Genomic DNA, 23217 nt, shown 5'->3' with positions numbered 1-23217 from the left:
AACATGATCAGCCGAGAACATAACCATTGGCCAGGATCGAATATTCCAGTCACACGCACGTCGTACAAAGTTGTCCATGTACAAGAAGGGAAGTAGTGCTTTGAAAAAATTAATGGTATTCCCATGTGAGCCAAATCCTTCCTGAACAACAACAGGAAATAAACACATGTGAGGCTGGTCATATCCGCCCGCCTGTCCTTGTACTTAACCTCGAAAACCACTAACCGGGTTTCGAGGATGTTTTGAAGCTTAAATCGATACTTATTGCCGAGGAATTAAAATTTGTATGGAAAATGGATGACATCTTTTTCCCCTTACACTTGACGTCTTTTGTGCTATAGCTAAAAGAGCGCCATACATTTGTTCTTATATGAGGGTGGTGTATACTTCCGTGTTCCCATGCTGGTACTAGGTAGATAACTAAGATCAAGGCATTCCAAATATTTGCTATTGTCTGTCTTACAGCAGTTGATTATTCTTGCTTCATTTTCAAATTTGTGTGTTGCGAGATAGATTCCCGATTAGACTCTGCGAGAATCAGATTGATTTGAAACAAGCTTTGACATTTTTTGCCATTTTCAAATTTTGGTATCTCTAATAACGAATACTTATACTCTGTCCCGGGAATCTGTGGAGCAAAGCCGCGCATATAGGGGGAGAAAGCGAGTGGGTGGAGCGAATCAGTACACCCAGCTCCTAACAGATGGTAGTTAAGGGGGAGAGGGACAATTTCCCCTGGGCACTTCTCTCTTCGGCAGCTGCCTATCACTGTTGCCAGCTTCGCTGTTTTGGAGCCAGATCTGGCTCTTTCGTGCACTCGTTTGCTGTGAACTATGGCACCCGCCCCCTGCTCCACTATGATGCTATCACTGGTTCCGGCTTACATAGACAACTTTTGTCATAAGTATACATTTTATAAGTATACGTGACGTGATATTGTTATATTGGCTGCGTCGCCCACCCCCTCTTAAATCCCCAGCTACTTTTCTTTATATCGCATTGGCTGACGTGAAGAGGACGTAATATTGTTATCCGGGAATACTATATTATCGATTTCATTCGACCATCGGTGGATTATTGAGATGGGTGATGCCGCCGGATCTAGACGGTGAAAACTAAGAATAAATTGCCATCACTTTAAAGCTAACGGTAATAACAGCGCCCCTCACCCACACCCCCACTCATTTGACACCTAAAATTACCCCAGGAGGCACTTTATCCAGTTTCGTAAATCTAGCTCCTTGAAAGTTTTTACTCAGTTTACTGTGAAATTTAGCTCTTTTATGTGCATCAGGTTTGGCAACACTGCCAGGATGGCCGTAGGAGGTAAGGAGAAATACATTGCTCTTATGGAAGGTTACTTTTATTTCTCTGGAAATATCAAACTTCCGATGGCATAGAAAAATATATCAACGGAAAAAGGACAGACTGAAGTAGTAATTTGCAGGCGGAAATGTCGAAACTTCAATTTGATTAGCCGGAACTTTAAAGTTGATTCCCCATAAGGAATACATGGGATTCCGAAAATTCTTATTCATCATATTGTTCAAATATCGTATCTAGCTTAATAATGAACTTTGAAAAACACTTTCACTTGCAACATGTGGAGAAATTCATAATCTATTGAACACCAGCTTTTTTTCAGTAGCATTACCCATTCGGACGATATGGAAATAAATGCACAACTGGTGCGAAATTGTCCCTCATCCCCTTAAGCCCCGTTTCCATTACCACAAATTTGCCGCGCAACATGACGCGCGGCATGTGCCAAGCATTTGTTGAAATGGAAACTGTCTGCAACATGCCACGGCGCAAGTGCCGGGTACAAAATTGCCCCAAACGATTTTGACGCAGAACGTGCGTCGCGTCATGCGCCGCGGACAATGGAAACAGCCTGCAGCATGTTCCTGGGGCACGGGCATGCGCACAAGAGTAGAAACAGACGACGCGACTACAACCAGTGTTGCCAGGTCTACTGATTTCGCAGGAGATTTCCTGATTTTCAGCAGGATCTACTGATCTCCTGACAAGTTTCAAGAAAATGTGGAAATCTCCTGATTTTTTGCTTTCTTAAATATTTATAATGAACAATTATTTAAAAAAAATCGAAAGTTGATTAAAAATTTACATATTCAGCTGGTGGAATGCAAAGACCCATGAATATTCCGCAGAGAGAGAGAGATAGAGAGAGAGAGAGAGAGAGAGGGAGGAAGAGAGGTTGGGCAGGAGGGTCATACCAGGCTTGATGATATTGGGAAAGACGCACGGCTTCGTGCATTGTGACTCCAAGAAGACGGTGTCCAAACTTTCCCCCTGGTGCGGTTTTTGTCAAAGGGGAGGCAACTGAAAACTGGTTACAACTAAATGCCAATGTTGCCACCCACACATACGAACAAGTATTCAGTTTTATAGTAGTGTTTATTGCAAGCAAATGCTAGATACAGGTTCAGTTTTTTAACTCTGATAAAAAAGGAAGTCCACATTACAAATGCAGCCAAAGTTTATGGTTATAAGAGCTCTTAGTAAACTGTCGATTGATTGATTTGGTTTATTTTTCTGCGCATTTCTTACACTTTTGGCTAATCGCGAAGACAAGGATGACTGATGATAAGATGAAATTAATGAAGGGACAACCATGCCCAGGCCGAGATTCGATCCCGAGACGGGATCCCTGATATCATAGCATTGTGTTAACCACTCAGCCACGGAGGTCGGCTTAGTAAACTGCTGTTGCAAACTTATATGTCGCAGTTTTATTTCTTCTTAATCATCTCTTAACTTAGAAATAATAGTTCATGTTTTTAGAGCGTTGCTATTTCTGAGCGTAACTACCACTACAATTGCTCTTATGTCCCTTTATACACAATCAATACTGTGACGGTAGAAATTCTCTTTCCCGATTTTATACTAGGTAATCCTCGAATGCAAAAAGCTGATTTAATTAAAATTTACATTGACTGGAGTAACTGGGGAAAAAGTTGAAGAAAAACCTGCGACTTGTCTAATACTGGGACACGGGTTCGAATCCCGGACTGGGCATGGGAGCTCTTTGTGAGTGTCCCTTCATCGATTTCACATCTTTACGATTAGACGAAAGTGGCAGATTCGAAGTAAAATAGAACCAAATCAATTAACCAATCTGTCCAATACTGGTTGGTTACCTTCCGTGATTGAAATAAAAGTTTTAATTCGAGGATATTTCGGGGGTTCAGGCATGATAGCCCTCCTCCATTACCATTAATGTGAGTATGCTTTGAATGTGTTGTTAAAAAAATTACATTCTGTAACTTTGGCTAGTTTTAAATATAAGCAATCTAAGGTTTTATCAGGTAGAGTATTTGAAAATATGTATCCCCGAATGCGTAGTGGCTGAAGCTCTAAATCTTAGTTAACACAAAAATCACGAAATGTTTCCATAAAGTTTTAAACGTCAAGTACATAAATCCACGCACAGTCAAAACCATTTATTTTCGAATATTTCTGAGAAATGAACAGAAAATGGAGGTCGGATTTTTTCCAGTAATGTCACAGCTTTTTGCAAAGTGTTGGGGCAATGCCGGCGATTAGGGGGTGGGCAATCCTTGCACCTCACCTCAGTTTTGGTACCCGATCGTCGCCACTGGTTGGGGGAAACTGTACCTTTACCTTAGGTCAATTAAGGGGGTGGGGTTATCATACCCACAGATCGTACCCTTTGAAGTGCAAATTCATAATAAAATTTCTATTGACATAACAGTAATAAATTTATCTTTGACATCTAAAATTAATAATTAACGTTCAATAATGATAGTGGAAAGCTTTTCCCACTCTACCCCCCCCCCAGAACGTTGATAATCCGCTATTATTAGTTCTTCTGATTTTTTAAGCAGATCTCCTGATTTTTCAGGGCACGATCTCCCGATTTTTGAAAATCTGACCTGGCAACGCTGACTACAACCATGTGCTCGCTGTTCGGACTGAAGCGGCCTCACGACACACCGTCCTGTTATTTGAGTGTAGTTGTTCGCGAGTGTTTTTGTGGACAATATGGAGTTATAGGCTCCTTCCGAATTGCTGGCGCCGGCGCATGTTGCGCGTCATGAGTCTGGAACTTGTCAGAATAGGAACATATAGTAGCTTCACAGCCACATTTTCCTCTTCATACACTCGCTTCCCCTCTCACGCGTTCATTGGTCGAGCCCTCTCGAGTCACTACTTGGGTAGAGTCTTGTAATCTTGTTCTCGTTCGCTTGTTCCAGAGATTCCAGGGATAGAGTATATGATTCTGGGCTCGATCCTCTGAAAGCATACATTTAACTGGCTGGAATAGCAAAACTTTCAAATTCTAATAGTGCCATATTTTCTTTCATATCCCATCTTGGAAGGCCACAATCAAATAGCAAAAGTTCTGTTAGATAGCATGATATTTTCAGTTCAGGAGAATATTTTTTGTAACAAACTTCACTTTTGCAGTTTTATGAAAGAAATTTGGCATAATTATTAGACTCTGTACAGCATTGGCATCACATCCTGCTAACAAAGATTGCGGTCATTGCCGTTGTATAATCAGTACAGTAGAGGCACAGCCTTATCGGTGGTAGGAGTGTACCTGACTGTTTCTTTTGTATCAAATACCACAACCGCACAATCTTGAATGCAATGTTCAGAATCTTTACTTGAAAGTGACGTCAGCCTCAAATGCTTTGAGTATTTGCCTCCTATCAGATGAATGGGTGTAATATGAGTTGAGTTTTTCTTTTTTTAATGGAAACCTTAGGATCATATTTGAGGGTAAAAGGGACGAATCAGTTGACCAAGAAGGTTACATGATTTGGAGCTGCAAGTTCTATGTTCATATTCAAATCAAGACAATGTAGCATGCAGGCGAGAGAATGAGGAGTTTGCAGTGTGTTCGTGTTGGCAGTGTCTGAAGTGGAAAATGTTAGCTGGAGGATGTTTGGTCGAGCTATGGGGGTAGCTGGGGTAAGGGGGTGTGCTCCTATGGTTTAACTTCGTGACAATGAGGGAGCTAAGGCAAGGGGGTGCTTTGCTAAAATTTTGCTAGCTTGGCACTTCGAGCACTGCTTGTTGGGAAACCTGTCAAAGACGAAGACGAAATGATATACCAAGAAAATGTACCAAAATGACTTACTTAAGAATAGATTGTTCTTACCTATGGGATCTGGTGAAAGACTTGTTAATGCGACAAAAATCTGGTTTTAAGAAGTAGGGGTTAAAGGTATGATCCTCTGAATACTTACATCGCCTCTGCTGTAACCAAATATTTCTATTGGGAATACTATTTGGGACTGGAGCAGAACTATAAAGTATCTAAGGTTCCAGGATTTTAAATTTTCCCGCTTTATTTATATCCAATCTTCAGGCTGCCAAAATGGCAACAATTTTTTTCAGATTTTACATTTTCCCATATTTTAAGTTTTCTAACGTTGGGCGTAAAGCGTAAAATTGAGGTTCCACTGTATACTCCTTACAACTGGATGTATTGGCGACCTTCTTACTTCTTTCTGCTTCGTCATTCATTTCCACGGTGTCTCGAGCAGATAATTAGAAGTTGACGTTTATCGAATGCGGACGTAGCTGCATGATCTTGCTTTTTCTTGGAAATGTCTCAACAAGTGACAATGAAGGCCACATCTTTCTCTGCCCACGAAGTTTGTCCATTGAATGCCATTTACCATGAACGTAAACTTTCCAAATGATCTGCCACTTTCTTCAATAAGTGCAGATTGAATGCAAGAATAACGAATATTTTCCTGTAACTTTGTTATGCACTTTAAAGCTCCAGCGTAGCCAAACGATTAGCGCTCTCGCCTTTGGTGCGAGCGGTCCCGGGTTCGATTACCGGTAGGATCCCTCCAAAAATGCATTGTTAACGCAGCATCGTGAGGATAATTGGGGAGCTACTTGAAAAGAAGCAGTAGTGGGCTTCGGTCCCGAAAGTCGGAAAATACCCAACGAAAGCCACGTATGAGTTCTTATCTCGCAAGGCTGTTGGACTACGGAGGAGAGGAGTATTGTGCACTTTCAAAAGTGGATTAACCATGGACTACATTGTTGCAGACTAATGAGGCTGACGTCTTGACTCTCAGCCACTATAATCCTGTGTGAGGCTTGTGTTGTCCTGTCCATATGTGTGTGTGATTGTCCTCGTGCATTTCATCTCGTCATTGTTTATCTTCATCTTTGCAATTAGTCAAAAGTGGCAGAAGAGCGAGGCAATGTGAAACAATCAATTAACGAATCAATAAGAAAGTGGATTAATATGTTACCCACTTCGATAAGGCAATATGACTTGTGTCTAATTATAATAACGCAATTAAATTGAATGAGAAATGTTAGTACAGTTAGTTTCTGGTGGGAAATTATTTTGCATATTAACCAACATCCTAGTTTGAATTCGTCAACTCAAGTATAATGATACCTAGGAATGCAGGAAATATGTTCACCCTTGTGCTAAATACATGAAATTTTGAGATGCACACCTCACTTAGTACTCCGGCAGTATGTTTCTTTGCAAAACATATTTGCAGAAGATACAATTCAACCTACAAGTGTATCAATATACATTGTATAAAACACACCTGATTACTAACTTCGCTGACTCTATATGTGTGCAAAAGAAGTGTTATTTGATGAAAAAAATATATGCGGACGCTCTTCGAAAAATACTCTCTAGTTACTTGTTCTTAAAAAACATGGCTGCCTTGGTGATGAATAATTGTCAACGCTACTCAGCAACTAATGACAACTTAGCTGACGTATCTTCGTTGACTTATCCGAGTGAAAGAAGTCGTTGGGTCACGAAGGCCTTCACCTGACAGGGAAATGCTTTACACGTCACTGGCTGTCAAGTTTACGTAACACAGTATCTGCTACTTTTCCTCCTCACCAACGCACTGGGGCCATTTCTCAATATTTCCTATACCTTGACAAATTTTCAATGCAACTTTTGTCATGATTAAAGTTAATTTGTTTCAATTGATCAGTACGAAAGTAAGGAAATCTTGCACGGGAACATGCGGGTGGGATATGATATTTCCTCATTGCTTCGGTTGTTCCCCGCCTCATTCAAACTCTCTGTTATGTAGCTTTCACAGCAGGGAATCCCCATCTGACAACAGGTTTCTCTTCGAGCAGGCGACAATGACGTTGGTAAGATTTACGTAAGGGATAGTCTTGTTGTGTATATGGAAATATCATGCCAATGCACTTAATGATTAGCCGCAGGGTGCCTGGCTACCATGGGAGTGAAGTACAAGAATTGTCATCAGTTTCAACGGATCGGAGACCCGGTGGAGTCACAGTGGTTCGGATTCCACTTTAAACTGTAGGTCCAGTCCCGATTAGCCTTACTGTGAATAAGGTGGACTTAAAACACAAAATCAATCAACGGATCGGAAGCCCTCCCAGCCTCTCTTGCAGAGACAAGCTATAGGAGCTTTATTGCTGATAAAAAAAACTTACATAACAGAGATTGCCTTCATGCTTCTGTAAACTAACTCTCTAACCTTCTTGAACCCAAAGGTTCATGGCTGCAACAACACAGGCCTTCCATCTGTCCTCTCCCATTCGTGACACATGGCCTGCCCACCGAAGTCTTCTTGATTTAATCATTCTAATAATATGTGGACATGAATACAAATTATGCAGTTCTAAATTATGTAACCTTCTCCTCTCACCTGTCTCCTCATCCCTTTTAGGTCCAAATATTTTCCTAAGGATCTTATTTTCAAATACTCGCAATTCATGTTCCTCTTTCATGCTACTGTACCCACTTTAAACTGTAGCTCTAGTCCCGATTAGCTTATCTGAGCATAAAGTTGGCTTTATGAATGAAGGATATTGCTTTGCCTTTATCCTTTGCTTGATGATATATTAGGTCAGTCAAAAAGTAAATGCAATCACTTTTTTTTTACTTTTCACAGCAAAAATAGAAAACTTACAATGATATAATTTTCCAACATAGTCCCCCTGCACTTCAATACACTTGGTCCAACGTTCCACAAGCTTTCCGATACCCTGAGAAAAAAAAATTTTCGGTTGAGCAGCAAGCCACGTATGCACAGCTTCCTTCACCTGTTGATCTGTGTCGAATCGACGGCTCTTAAAGCATATTTAAGTGGACCGAACAGATGGTAATCCGACCTTGTCGTTTGCTTCGAATTGCAGGCTTCAACTTGTTCGAAAGCATATCACTGTATCGTTTACTGTTTATTGTTGTCCCCTTTTCCACATAATGTTCCATAATTACCCCTTCTGAGTCCCAAAAAAGTGTGAGCATCACTTTTCCTGCAGAGTGTTGACCTTTTTTTTTCACTGGACATTCAGGGTGTTTCCATTCCATGCTCTGGCGTTTGCTCTCAGGTTCGAAGTGATGGATCCATGTTTCATCTCCAGTGATGATTCGTTTCAAAAAGGCTTCACTTTCGTTAGCATGTCTGTCCAATAATTGCTGACAGATACTCACACGATTTCGCTTGTTCTCGTCAGCGAGTTCTTTAGGGACCCATCTCGCACAGACTTTATGAAAGTTGAACCTGTTATGAAAAATTTAATATGCAGAACCATGACTAATGTGCATATGGTTTGCCACTTCATCAACAGTCACTCGTCGGTTATTCAGAACCAGCTCACGGACTTGCTCAATGTTGTCATCAGTAGTGGATGTGGCTGGACAACCTGCTCTTTCCTCGTCCTTCACACTTGTTCGACTGCTTTTGAACTTTTCAATCCACTGGTAAACACTTAGCAGCGATAAAACATTGTCACCGTATTATGCTGAAAGTCTTCTTTGGATTTCAGCTCCTGGTACACCTTCAGACCACAAAAAACGGATTACAGAACGCTGTTCTTCTGTGATGCACACGGACAGTGGCGCAGCCATGTTTACTTGGCAACACTGCAGAGCGAACTGAAGTGATGACGCTCTAACCTGCCACAGGCGAAGATAACGATACTATCTATCGGCTTGCGAGCGCAGAAGAAAAAAACAACATTGCATTTACTTTTTGACTAACCTAATATTTTGCAATGTGATTCTGCAAGATTGTTTCCTTCTGTTCATTTAGACAGTTGTTAATTATTTGACAACTTGCGCCAGTGATTACAGTAGTGTACTGGATGTTCATTCGAGTGGACGTGACTTCGTGGTGGAGTGGTTAGCAGCGCGTTATGACGTCAGAGGTCCTCGTTCGAATTCAGTACTGCGCATGGGTGTTCTTTGTGAGTGTCCCTTCATTAATTCCATTATATCGTCACTCATCCTCATCGTCGCCAAAAGTGACAGAAAAGCGACGCTAAATAGCGAAAAACCAAAATCAAGGCTTTTCTGATTTTTAGGTTTAGTTTCTCTAGATTAACACTAGGATGATATCTTTGTTATGTCTACCATCGTAACACTTAGATACAAGAGGAGTGTTGAGGATACACACATTCTAGTCGAGATGCTGTGATAATGTAATGGACTCTGTCGTCAAGCCGAAAGTCTGTTGTAAATACAGATATTTAGCACGTATGCCCACAAAACACACGTGGAGCTTTATAGCTCATCCATTAATTTCTGGGTATCATGGACCATACGGTTACTGTTTTTTTTTTTTATTTTTTTACGTGAAACTGTTATTCTTCCTCTTAATTAACTGTTGAAGTTTTAAAGAAGTTATCTAACATTTGAAGATAATCTTTCTTGCATCAAAAATGACATGGGAAGAGACTGAAAATAAATATTCAGCAATGGACGAATGCTATCTTCTAGGTTTTTATAAAACATTTATGCAAAGAGTAGCACAATGACTAATAATAATTACTAGTAGCATAATAAGTGCCAGAGTTGCCCCTCCTTAAGGCCGGCTTCCTTATATGATAATGTGGATCTGAATTATTCATTATTCTCTATCAGTGAACAGATGATATAACACTTTATTTCATGTTCTAATAGGCAAACGTAGAAGCTGAGGGTGGGGGGGGGGGGGGGGCTACGAGCCTGAGTGAACTTGGCAAGTTTCATAACGCTGCCAAGAGCAGTGAAAGACTTCTGACTAATTCATAAAACTGCTATTAGCTAGTGCCTGTAAACGGTGATGTAAGGTTCTTTTAATCTTCAAACGAGCACTGGCAAGCCCAAGGCATGTAGTGCGAGGAATGCTTCACATCACAAAGCCGTAAAAATTGCCTCAACAATTATCACGAGTTATTGAAAATCTTTTTACATTGTGAAGTTCTTCTCAAGTATGTCATTGCATCGTTACCAGTTTTACCTTCAGCGTTCATTATGTGAAGCTTCCCCTGGATCTGTTCTACCTACGAGGAGATCCATTGTCTATGGGGCACTTAAACGAAAGGCCTTCAAACCTTTCTGTAATGGGTCCGGAGTTAACTCTTCTTTGAATAGACGTGATCTATGCCAGCTTCCGTGCTGTATATGTTTCTGAAACTCTAGTGTTCAGAGGTTCTATTCCTGGACAACCAACTCTGACATTCCTAAACCCTAAGTTTGGACAAAGAGGGGCATTTTCTCTGTCACTCATTTCGGCATTGTTTCATCCATGTTCATCATTAACAAGTGTGTGAATGGATAAATACCTGAATTTCTTCAATACAGCGGTAGTACGGTGACCACTCAGTCTGCTTGGTGGCGAGATTCCGGTAGAAAAAGGCGAGTGGTTGCCATAAGCCGTTGGCGAACTAAAAAAAATATTCTGCCGGGGATAAAAAATGTTGTGGGGGATATCCCCCCGCGTTAATTTGAACACTGATTATACACCTCGGTTTGGATTAGTTTTGTAACAGTGCTACTGTATACTTTCCTCCCCTTGTTTCATGTAAAACCTTTTTTCTCGCCCAATTTAAATTCGGTCCAGTTGCGTATTGTTACATTGAAAAAAGGTTCCTGGACCGTATTTTAATTGTTCCTGAAAAAAAGTTCCTGGACCGTATTTAAATTGATGCGGGAAAAAAAATTCCTGGACCGAATTGAAATTCTTCCGGAAAAAAGTTCCTGGATCGAATTTAAATTCATCCGGAAAAAAGGTTCCTGGACCGTATTTAAATTGATCCGAAGAAGGTTACTCGACCGAATTGAAATACTTCATAGATAAAAAGATTCTTTACGGTCGAGAACCCATTTACGCTTGCTGATTTTCTCCTAGATCGCAATTGAATCTATTTAAAATTCCTGGACCTTTAACAACCCTGTGTAAAACACTTCGTCTTTACCGTCAAATAATATTTTTTGGCTTTCTGCCTAATTTCCTGGCAACCCCATTCTCTTATGTAAATATTACATTATGCAACATTTTTTTAGGACTGTATTTTTATATGGTGTTAAGATTCATACAAAATGTGACTGCCACCGCTCCCTCCCACCTACAACTCACTTTTCTTTTGGTGCTATCACTGATCCGTAAATATGCAGATACATTGTTAATGCCGTTCAACTAATTGAAAATGTACTGCCAAAAAAAAATAGCTGGAGTATTTGGTGTAATCAACACAAGATTTTGGAAAGGAAGTTGATTTACCTCTCAAAATTCTTTATTTTAAAACACTTGATAGTCTAATGCATGGATTAAATAATTACTGTAGCATCTCCCTTCCTATCCCTTTTCTTATGCCGATTAATTTACCGGTAAAACTGTTCGACCTTAATTAGATTTCTTAAAATACAAGTAAACAAACACAGAGCAGAAGTTCAAAGACAAGTTCAAGATACAGGTTTAGGAGTTCTTTCTCTTCGGACATTTTACAAATCTTATTAAAGAACAACTTCCGTTTCGCTGAACGAACAAATCTCTTACTGCAGGCTATAACGGCTTCTCTCCTGCGACAACGAGTTAAATGACAAATTAATGTACTCTTAATGACTACTTTGTGCTCAAGTTAATTGGAAAAGTTTTGTGTAATGGTAGCACATGCAGTATGTATTCACAGTATTGAACTAGAGGGCACTTCGATCAAATGTGTAGTTATTGTACACTTCTACTTGCACGATCAATGTACCATTATCACAATTCATGTTCAAGATCTAGGAAAGTTTAGATTTTCATTTTCGCATGAAGGAATCCCACTTTAACCTGCAAGTCCAGTCCCGATTAGCCTATCTATGCATAAAGTGGACTTAAAAACTAATATAATTAATTCTTGTTTCCATATTAAAAACACTAAGTTGCTGACCAAGTTCATTTTAGTTTAGTTCTTCGTCTGAGGAAGACCCTGAAACAGGGTTGGAACGTTACCTGTTAAGTGTTTTTTATCTTAATAAACTGCCTTGGTCAGCAACTTAGTGTTTTTAAAAACTAAATAAAAAAACTCCTACTGCTAGCACTGGCGTACGCAGAGAGGGGTGCTGATGGGGCTACAGCCATCTCCGAAATTTTGAGAAAACAAAATTTTCGAATGAAAGCAGTGAAGAATTCGGGAAAAGACAGAGTGGGATATACAAAACCCTTTAAAATAACCCCGATTTCCATTTTAGGGAGTGAAAAGTTTTAAATATACGAAATGACTTGTTGTATGTGCCGTGAAAAGCAGCTATGTACACTTCTCCAAATGTTATTTGACCGCCCTGAATGGATTCAAAGTCCAGAAATCGTTAATTTGGCAACATAGCTCTGGAGAACCAGCAGAGGATAGCCAACTCTACTGCAGGTCCTTCTACTAGGCAGGAAACCCTGTGTGAAAGATTTACATTATTGTTTATAACAAGAAGTCAGAAACTATAGTCGCCCAACATATTAATAGAGAACAAGATTGAAAACTCAAGTATGAGGAATAACTTAAAAGAATACTTGCGATTCGGCATGTTAAAATTGGGATCAGAGAAACTGTTGTGAGGTTGGAAACACTGCACTCGCTCGTGGTCCACCTGGAGTAAATCGCTGTCAAGTTTGAACAAAAAAGGGCATAATTTCCAATAGTTTATGCAAATTGTATAACACCTTTGCAAAGTATTGTGCAATGAGCGAAAAGTAGCAATTCTCGCAATTTCGAGTGAAAATGTGTTCGTCGGATAGAAAAGTGGTAGTTCGCGCAGTCATCAACAAGTTTGAAGGCATTTGCTACAAGCGAAGTTGTAGAGTGTTGGTAAAGATATATTTTTCCCAAGACATTAATGGTCGCGGGTTCAAATCCAGAACCCTCCATATTTTTTAAAAACTTTTTTTTTTCTTCTAAGTATGGCATTCAGATACATTGAGTATGGAGTTTAGTAATTAAGTTGAATAATTTAGTTTCAGAATGTTCGCAAAATGTAATTCAGTTTGGAATTTGACGAATGTTTCCAGCATGTTTTTCTTTTTGCAGTAAGGTATACAATTCAGAGATAAGATTTATTTCAAAGCACTAACTTTCCACTCAATCTAGGCATGCTACATATCAAATATCTGCAACATGTGAAAAGTCTTACGACCCCTCACACACGTCAAGCACAATACCGCTCCCCCACAGGTGCCACTAGTACTAAACATATAGTTTAAAAAGTGACAGTCCACTATTTAGATCTTTTAGTTTTAACAAAATCTCTTATTCGTATTCACCATTAGTTATATGAAACATGCGGGGAATTACTCATACATGTGCAATTACTGCGTTCGTGTGTTCAGAAGTTCGAAGTACTGATAAATGTTGTAGAAAGAAGAACGACCAAGTGGCAAAAGTGAAATTATGTCCATATATATATATATATATATATATATATAGAGAGAGAGAGAGAGAGAGAGAGAGAGAGAGAAATACACCTTACAATCTCAGCTGGGTATTTACAATTTCTTTTTGTGTGATTTGAGAAATACGGATAGGAGATGTCAAATGAAAGGACCTAAATAGTGTACTGTCATTTTTTAAACTACATGTTTAGTACTAGTAGCACAAGAAGAAAGCGGTACCTGTGGTGTAGTGGTATCGTGCTCGACGTGTGTGACAGGGGTCGTAAGATCGGTCCCCAACCACAGCAGATATTTTTTCAGAAGGCGAGAAGCATTTGACGAAATATTTCTTCAGATTCATGGATATAACGTTGATTTCTTCCAAGACTTGGAAACCTTAAATTCCAGACAGCTATCTCAATTGAAGCACACTCTGATAGCACTTGACAGGTGCAGAAACCACATAGGAAGCATAGCTTAGTTATCGCTAGTGCTCGGAAGTTGATGACTGTAGAATAACCTTAAAATTTATTTACAATGGTCTAAAATATTTTGCGCACTGAAAATGAAAGCTTCATTTTTTTTAATAAATGATAAGAGAGTCGTTAAATAATTCGATAAAACCCGCTGTTTAGAGGTTTAAACAACTAACTACTGAAGCAAAGGGATAAAAGCAGTTATGTGTTAATTTAGTCAAGGTTACATAACATACGCTGCAACTTTTTTTGTATAAATCATTCACCTCCATTGATAATGAATCTTCCACGATAAATTTGTTTGACGAACATAAGATTATACTATATTTTTTAATATTGTGCCTAATTTTAAAGCACAGATTAAAGCGATAACAGAGGCTAGCAAGGGAATCTTAAAGTAGGCTTCACACAAAGCATCTTAAGTTTGTTACAGGAAAAATAAATTTACCACAATTAATTATTTAATGCATTGCCAAATATTTCACTTGAATATAACAGTTGTGCTTTTCCATTGACCATATATTCGTTTAATGGTAAACTTGCTAAAAGGACCATATCAGGAAATTTAAGTCTATAAGTTATGCTAGCAAATGCATTTAAACTTCACGAAACAACAGGGAAAGAGAAAAATAAGGTTTAAACTTAAGAAAAATGTAACAAAAAAGCAAACAAATATTGAAAATGACCTAAAAGCAAGAAAAAGGCAAAATAAATGTTTTTTTTTTTTGTTCTAGCTGAAGGGAAACTGACTGATATCAGGTTTAGCGTTGTTTCGAAGGCTCAGAATTCTTCATTAACTTCCGAGCCCTAGTCAGCACATTCATTGTTTGGCCAAATACTTTCTGTTGGAATACAACAGTTTATGTATTGTTCCATCCAAATTGATGAATGTTCCTATTGCTTTTCAAAGAATAATAAGAATAATTACTTAAAATGAATGGTAATAAAAATCGAGGATATGTTATGTAAATATTTTCAAAATAATGCCAGACTTTTCACATATAGCATGCCTAGATTGAGTGGGAATTTAGTGCTTTGAAATAAATCTCATCTCTGAATTATATAACTACTGAATTTCATACTCAATGTATCTGAATACCACCATACTTACAAAAAAAAAAGTTTGAAACAATATGGAGGGTTCAGGATTTGAACCCGCGACCATTAATTTCTAGGAAAAAGATATCTGAGGCGGGAGTACTTTACCAACACTCTACAACTTCGCTTGTAGCAAATGCCTTTAAACGTGTTGACTGCTCAAACTACCACTTTTCTATCCGACGAACATATTTTCACTCGAAATTGCGAGAATTGTTACTTTTCGCTCATTGCACAGTACTTTGCAAAGGTGGTGTTATACAATTTGCATAAACTATTGGAAATTATGCCCTTTTTTGTTCAAACTTGACAGCGATTTACTTCAAGTGGAGCACGAGCGAGTGCAGTGTTTCCAACCTCTCAACAGTTTCTCTGATCCCAATTTTAACATGCCGAATCGCAAGTATTCTTTTAAATTATTCCTCATACTTGAGTTTTCAATTTTGTTCTCTATTAATATGTTGGGCGACTATAGTTTCAGACTTCTTGTTATAAACAAGACTGTAAATCTTTCACCACAGGGTTTCCTGCCTAGGAGAAGGACCTGGAGTAGAGTTGGCTACTCTCTGCTGGTTCTCCAGAGCTATGTTGCCAAATTAACGATTTATGGACTTAGAAATCTTTCAGGGCGGTCAAGTAACATTTGGAGAAGTGTACCTTTACAATTCCAGACCTCACTGAAAAAAAATAATATGCGTACGCCAAAGAGACTTCTAGCTAAGTAGCTTGTTTTCGAAAAGCGAGACTGTCGGCCCTGTTGATCTGGCGCCCGGCAACATTGAAGAAGTGCCGATTTTCTTAGGTGAGGGGGGAAGGCCTCCCCGATGGCGCAGTGGTATCGTCGTCGCCTTGCAATCAAGGGGTCCCAGGTTCGATACCCGGTGGGGACACATAGTATAGTTTCGGTTTGCGTGAACATTGGTGCGATGTGGTTTTCTTAGTGTTATTCATCATAGACAAGTTTGTAATCCTTAATCAACCGACAGACAGTGTTAGATTTCGTCTTCAAATAGTTCTTGGGGTCGTAACAAGTGAACAGGAAACAAAAGAATGATTATGGATGATATTTTCAAAATTCATGGCAGGGCAAATCTGTGGATGTTTTACGATGAAATAAATAAAGTGGTGTTATGTAAAGCATGCAAGGAAGCTAATGATAAAAGAACTACTAAGTTTATCCATCAAAGGGACCCTTGTTTAATTTCTTCTGGCTTTTCCAACTGGAAACATGCTTTACGAAAATTCACTTCCTATGAAACCTCCCAGTGTCGCAAAGAATACTCTCGCCTAGTGTTAGGAAGGGAAGATTTGCGAGATATTTTTGTAAATTTATAACTAGTGTTTGAGCCCACCCAATGTTTTTCAAAAGTTGATGCACTTGCTAATATACTATAAATATGTAACGTAAAACCGACAAACTGATAACGTACAAATGGAGTTTTCGTAAACATAAAGTTTCTACGCACTCCCGACTAGTTTTGTGAAAATTAAAAAATATGTATTAGATAGAAACCTAGAATCTTGGGTTCGATTCCCGATGGATGTTGCTCTGATCTCAGTAGGTCCTGTCCCGATTAAAAATTAATTTCTTTACAATTTTTTCATACCATAGAACACGAAGATTTTGAACATTCATTTCTTGAAGGCTTGCGCTTTTTTTATGTATTCTGCCTAGAACAAGTACGGGCCAGCCAAAATCTATTATGTAAGTTAGTTGTAAAACATTTTAGAGCAATACATTCTCAAGGCCGAGAAGTTAAAGTTAATTTTATCTTTGAAATTCCTCGCGAATAATTTCGCAACCCACAACGAAATTAATTATATTGAAGAATTTACCAGTGATTCAAGCTCTAAAAAAACCTAGAAGCCATTAATCTCTATTATTTTGTCATCTGAGGGTTTTTGGTGTTGAAGATATGAAGATTGTTTCAAAATTTCACACAGTTTCGATTTTCACATTATGTAATTGTCTTTGAGTAAATCTTGAGTCTTACGTGAACAAGCAACGAGGACATTGAAGGAAATAACGATTAGTTACTTCTTTGTTCCTTTCAAGTTAACCTAACATTAAATTGTTTTCCTCTTGTCAAAAACTAATCGACACGGAAGCGACATTTATCATTGAAAGTTAACAAAAACAAGCTTCATTGGTGATTCTGTATGTATTGTCTCTAAGGCAGTGATTCAGCAATTAATTCGTACCTCTTCGTCCTCAGTTAAACTCGACGATGAAAGTGGATAATGGAATACATAATACAAAGATATAGCTGGGTACTAGCCAGCACTGTCTTGAGCAAACCACTAACCCACCGAAGCTAATTGTCGGTATAGGGCATCTAACTGCCACGCCGGAGACAAGAGTTAGCAGGCTGGGAATTTTCCTGTAAGGTAAAGACCGCCGGAGCGTGATGCTGATTACATCACCTGCGCTATGACCCGATATAGAAATTTTCAACACCACCTGTATATATATACCTTCCCTTTACTGCTAAATAAAATTTGTGGAAATTTTATGAATTTTCATTTTGACGGAGGAACAAACAAAAAGTATATCTGTTCCTTTAATCATACTTTTACGAGGGTATCACTAAATGCTTCTCCCTAAACTAATAAAGAACGTGAATGACCAGAAGAAATTTAGAGTTGTGATCACGAAGGCCCGGATTTTTATGTAGCCGAACAATGCTAAATATGTACATAAATATGCAGAATAAATCAGTAAATATGTAAAAATATGTAAGTACATTAAAATATAAAGTACTATTTTTACGGTAGCCGAATAATTGCGATGACATTTTAAATCTTGTATTAAGTTGAAGGGTGACTTAACACCCCCTACAATACAATACCTCTTACAAGAGAATTATGTAAAATATTGATATTTTCGGCTGGGAATTTGGTTCAATCAAATTTCTGAACATGAGCTAGAGCCAACAGATACCTTTTGAAGTGACCCGTTTCCTCATATGTGCGAACACACTTTCAGACTCTGTCGTTGATTTTAATGTCACGCTTCTTCCTTTTTTGACCTAGATTATGTTCCATCCGCATGTACTTGATGTTGGTGTCTTCTGCTTGTCTCTTGAGACAAGCCACCTATTTATTTTGTTCCAACCTTCTACAGCATTATTAGTTCTGTGGCGCCTTTGGTTAGGTTAGGTCCTGATCGTAGCAATTGTCCTACCATTAATTTGTAAAAGACCTTCACCGTCAAAATCATCGCAATTGTCCGTGATTTTGGCTTCATCGCAATTGTCCGCCATTGAAATTGGCCTAGATTCTATTTTTACAGTTTGGGTCCTTTTTAGGTCGGAATGGATTTCTCTGGAATTCCAAGAGAGCAGTTAGTTGTATTGTTGCCTGCCTGTCTGCAGCCACTATTCCCGGATTGGGCAGGGATTGTTTGCGAAATGTGGCAGCAGTGAAGAATAAAGTACACACGGAATCTTAATTTCCTTGTGTGAATGTAAGGTGACTGGTCTCTCACATCAGATAAAAATTATCAAATTTTTTAAACATATTTTGAATGTTTTCGCCACAAATATTTCTGCAATACACTTTGGAAACAGAATTTTATGTAAAAGTATGTACTCTAGGAAGGAACTGTAATATACCTCAAAATATGTAAAAATATGTAACATGTATATAATCCCATACTTCCTGATTCGACTACGTGTGATTTTTACTTCGCTACGTACAAATTCAATTACACGAAATACTGGTCCCTAGTGATAACACACACACACACACACACGCAAGCACACACAATATATCAATTGGAACATATTGGCACACGTGGATATTTTTTACCCTTCAAAGTATATGAGGAAAGTTATAAAAGGGGGGTGTAAAAAGCGCAAGGTTAAAGGCGCAAAGTTGTAAAGGGACATACATAACACGTTAAAAGGGAAAGGAGACACTGAAATCTTCCTCGGATACAGTGTAATTGGTCCAACATGGATGATAAGAAGTTGGGAAGATTAATAGTTTCTGAGGACATTTAAATCTGCACATTCGATAATGACTTATATAAGAACATTACAGACACGACATTTTGAAGGATCCAGTCCTTGCATCAAATGATCATATGACAGACGGCTGTGTCCAATGCGAAGATATTAAGTTTTAGATATCAACATGCCAGATTATTGCCTCTCCTAGCTGGATGGAAGTTCGGATGATGTTGCATTTAGCTATTATTTTTGATAGGTCTATCTGTCCACCGAATATTCTTTTTCTAGCTGCAGCAGATTTTGTGATACTAATAGGTGACAGGGACGGATGTGCTTAAAGTAGTTTACTCTCAACAATTTCGGTTACTCTGACATGAACACCTTAAAATACGATGTATGTAGAGGTCGGCCGTTGGCCCAGCGCGTTTATCTCGCCACCGAAGTTCCCGGGTTCGAATCTCGGCTTGGGCATGTGAATACTTATGAATACATAGAGATGTAGGGTTGCCAAAATTGAATACGGTTGCGTTCATTGAAACTTATTAGTTGATGCAAAATTTGTTTCGTCTTTATAATTGTCTTTATGAAACAGTGCTCTTTATGTATGTAAGTGTGTGGGTGTGTGTGTGAGAGAGAGAGAGAGAGAGGTGGTGTGTGTGTATGTGGGAATGGGGCTCGTTTAATATGTGGAATAATTAGCACACACACAATGATAATTTGTAATGTTACATCCTATCATGTATTTGCAACATATCCTATGGCCCTCTGAATAAAATCTGAATCCACTTACGAGAATGACGATGTTGAGATTACTTGTAACGTTCTGTTTTTACCTGGACAGTGGACACACATTGCATGTTCCAAGTCACTGAGCAAAAAAAAAAAGGGGGGGATCAAACCCGCTCGATTGCAGCTTTTGACAGATCGTGCGTAAAAATCCACAAGGCCATCGCCTGTCCATGATTTCTTTTTTCAATTTGGCTGGAATCTGTTCTTTTAGAGGGTTGTGTGGTTACTAGGAATGTACTTATTTCATGTACACTACGAATCTGTGTCCCACACTCGAGTCCTGGGTAAAGTACTACACGGTGTACACAAAGTGCATGGCACATTTCAATTATTGCCGGCACCCGTGGCGGAGTGGTTAGCACATCACGCTACGACGCCAGGGGTCTCTGGTTTGAATCCCAGCCTGGGCATGGATGTTTGTGAATGTCCATTCATCAATTTCATCATGTCATCACTTGTCCCCAGCTTCGCAAATTAGCCAAAACGAAGTAAAATAAAGCAAATCAATCAAAACATTTCAATTATTAATAAATTAGAATCTAATGAAGATACAAATAAACTGTTGACAATAATAGATAGATGAACTCAAAGTTTTATGTCCTGTATCAGTACACATCTACATATGCTCCTTTTATTGGCTCTACATTTGCATGAAAAATCATAAATCATGATTTTGTACCAAAATTGAACTCTTGAGAGTATCGTAGGCTGCTCCTGGCTACCTTGAATTCTCTTCGCTCCACATTTATGAATCCCCCTTACCATTTCGTAACAAGCTGTCATCCGTGTTGGAATGACAGGGTTGCCAGGTGCATAGAAATTCACATTTAAAAGTCAAAATTTCTGGCCCTTTGATAATTTCTTATCTTTTTCTCACTCAAAACTGTATTCCTAGAAAAACAATTAACGCTGCCTTCAGCCAGTTATTAATTTATCGATTTTTTGTATGAAGTAAAGTGATAATGTTAAGCATTGAAAAATATCTCAATGGACGAGGCTTTATAATGCAGAAAACTCGGTGTAAATATCTGTTACAGTTTTCATGATATAAATTTTCAAAGTTTGGGTAGCGCGACTTTTGAAACACACTGTAGTTGCCTAGAACCCAAAACTTTTGAACGTAAGACTGTTACAGAAGCAAAACTTCCCCTTCCTTTATAAAAACTACTAAATAGTACCAAAATTTTCATATTACAAGTATCTGTAGCATTGATTGTGGTATATAGAAACTCTAGGGAAAAACATAATGCTACTACACACTATCAATTATCGTAATTTTACAAATTTTCAATCCAACACGAGATACTTTTCAAAACAAGAATTGAAAACACACGGTAAACTTTTCAACAAATAGAATTGCCAGATAGAAAGACGAAAGAAAGGAAACGCCGATTTGTAAAATTTATCCTGTAGAAGATAGAATGAATCACTACATAGTAATACCAGATAAATGTGTTGATTGATAAGAATTAGGCTATTACTAATGGTGATAATCTTACTAGAGGCTCAATAGCTATATTTATTTTTTCTTTAAAGGTCATTCTTGGAAATCTTATGTTGAAAAACAAGCTGTTGAAAATTCCCCTCCCCTCTGGTACCCAAGGACTGATGTACAGTCACGAACATTACTGGGTTGTAACTATTCCATTGAAAGTCAATGTATTCATTACAACACAGAAGTGTCCGTGACTGTACAAGACGGTGCAAATTTTCAAGCATACACAAAATGTAGATCATCATGTAAGTGGAGAACAAAAAGTGTGTACTGTGGTTTGCAAAAGAGAATTCAGCACATATAATTAGGGTAAAAAGGACATTAGACAATGCCGCTTGTGAGACAAAGTGCGTTTTTTTTCTCGCGAGGGTGGCATCAGTTCCATCTAATAACTCGTCGTCGCGTTTAGCCAAAAGTTCCAGAAAAGCGACGGAAATTTTAGAAAAAAATACAAGTATAGTTAAGGGTAAGAACGAAATGGAACATCATAATATGCAATAATAACAAGGACTCTAGAAATAACATTGTTGAAAATAGAGAACCTAAGTTTTGCAGCGAAGAGTGCATGGTAGAATACAGAGCAGCAAAGATCTTTCCGCTTCAAATAAATTCGTGACTATAAATTTTGCCCTTCGACGTAGTTGCGCTTCTCACCAGCCATGTGGAGGAAGAGGCAAACAAAGGATGCTTTCGTCATGATTTTCTCCTCTTGTCTGAATCTCCAGGCTAGAGTTTTCAAGGGCACTTGTCCTTGACTATATTGTTAGCAGAGTGGAGGGGACCTCTGAGGTGGTGCTTACGAAATTCATGTTAAAAACATTTGAAACTGTTTTGTTGACAAAGCATCTGAAGCAATTAAATAATGATTGTCACCTTGCAGTGAAGATGAGTGAAGTTTTCCCAACCACATGCAGCTCTTCCTTGCATGTGTGCGGGGAATGGAGGAGTGTTTCCCCACGATACATCGCGAAATATCGGCATTACGTTGATAATTGAAAGCATACAGGGTGGTATTAGTGTTGAGTTTGGCCGGTTTTTAGTTTTTTAAGTCCACTTTATGCACAGAAAGGCCACTATTTGCCTTCACAGAGTATCGAATCAGAGGACCCCTTGGGTATTTGTGTTGAATTTAACACTGCTTACTTATACCACAGGTAAGGGTATTATTAGTACCCTTATCTGTGCTTAAACCTTTAGGTTAACCACGGCAAGGGAGAGCCAATCCTTCACAGTGGCTTTAGAAAAATTAGAGCTTCACCATGGCATGGTGACAATGTCGGGTCAAGGGGTCCCGGGTTCGATACTCAATGGGAGCACATAGTAGTTCAGGTCCCACTTTAAACTTTAGACCGATTAGTCTATCTGTATATAGACTGGACTTAAAAACTCAAAGTCGAGGACAACCACAGAAAATCTCTCATTCTGGGTCGCCATGCGTGGGATTTAAAGTGGTTTCTAGAGCCTAACTCATCAGTTATTTCTACTCAGGATTCATATGAGAACTATACATGTGAGAGATAAATGTAGTAGAGAGAAGAATGTGTGCAAAGATAGAAAAGTACACACAGAGAAAGAAAAGCTGAGAAGGCACCTACGAAGTTAAATCACTTAGCATGACCTTCAAGCTTGAAAAAAAACAGTGGGAAAGAATGTACAATCAAAACTGCCTGAAGGCAGTGTACCTAAGGTCATTAAAACTGTCGTTAGTAGATAATCCGGTAAAAACCAAATATCTCCTCTCTTGTGATTAGCCAGCTCATTGTCCA

The 23217-nt window shown here is 38.7% G+C and overlaps 1 protein-coding gene across 1 annotated transcript in view; it reads left to right on the top strand.

The window, feature by feature from the left end:
• The window catches only part of LOC145984189 (alkaline phosphatase 4-like), an 83081-nt gene that overhangs the window by 24779 nt on the left and 35085 nt on the right, over positions 1-23217 (top strand). The gene's annotated exons all lie outside the window — the stretch shown is intronic.

The sequence above is a fragment of the Lepisma saccharinum genome, chromosome 2, assembly GCF_977018435.1.
Source record: "Lepisma saccharinum chromosome 2, izLepSacc3.1, whole genome shotgun sequence".
NCBI lineage: Eukaryota > Metazoa > Arthropoda > Insecta > Zygentoma > Lepismatidae > Lepisma > Lepisma saccharinum.
Note: the sequence above shows the minus strand (reverse complement) of the source record. Positions and strands in the feature narration are given on the sequence as shown.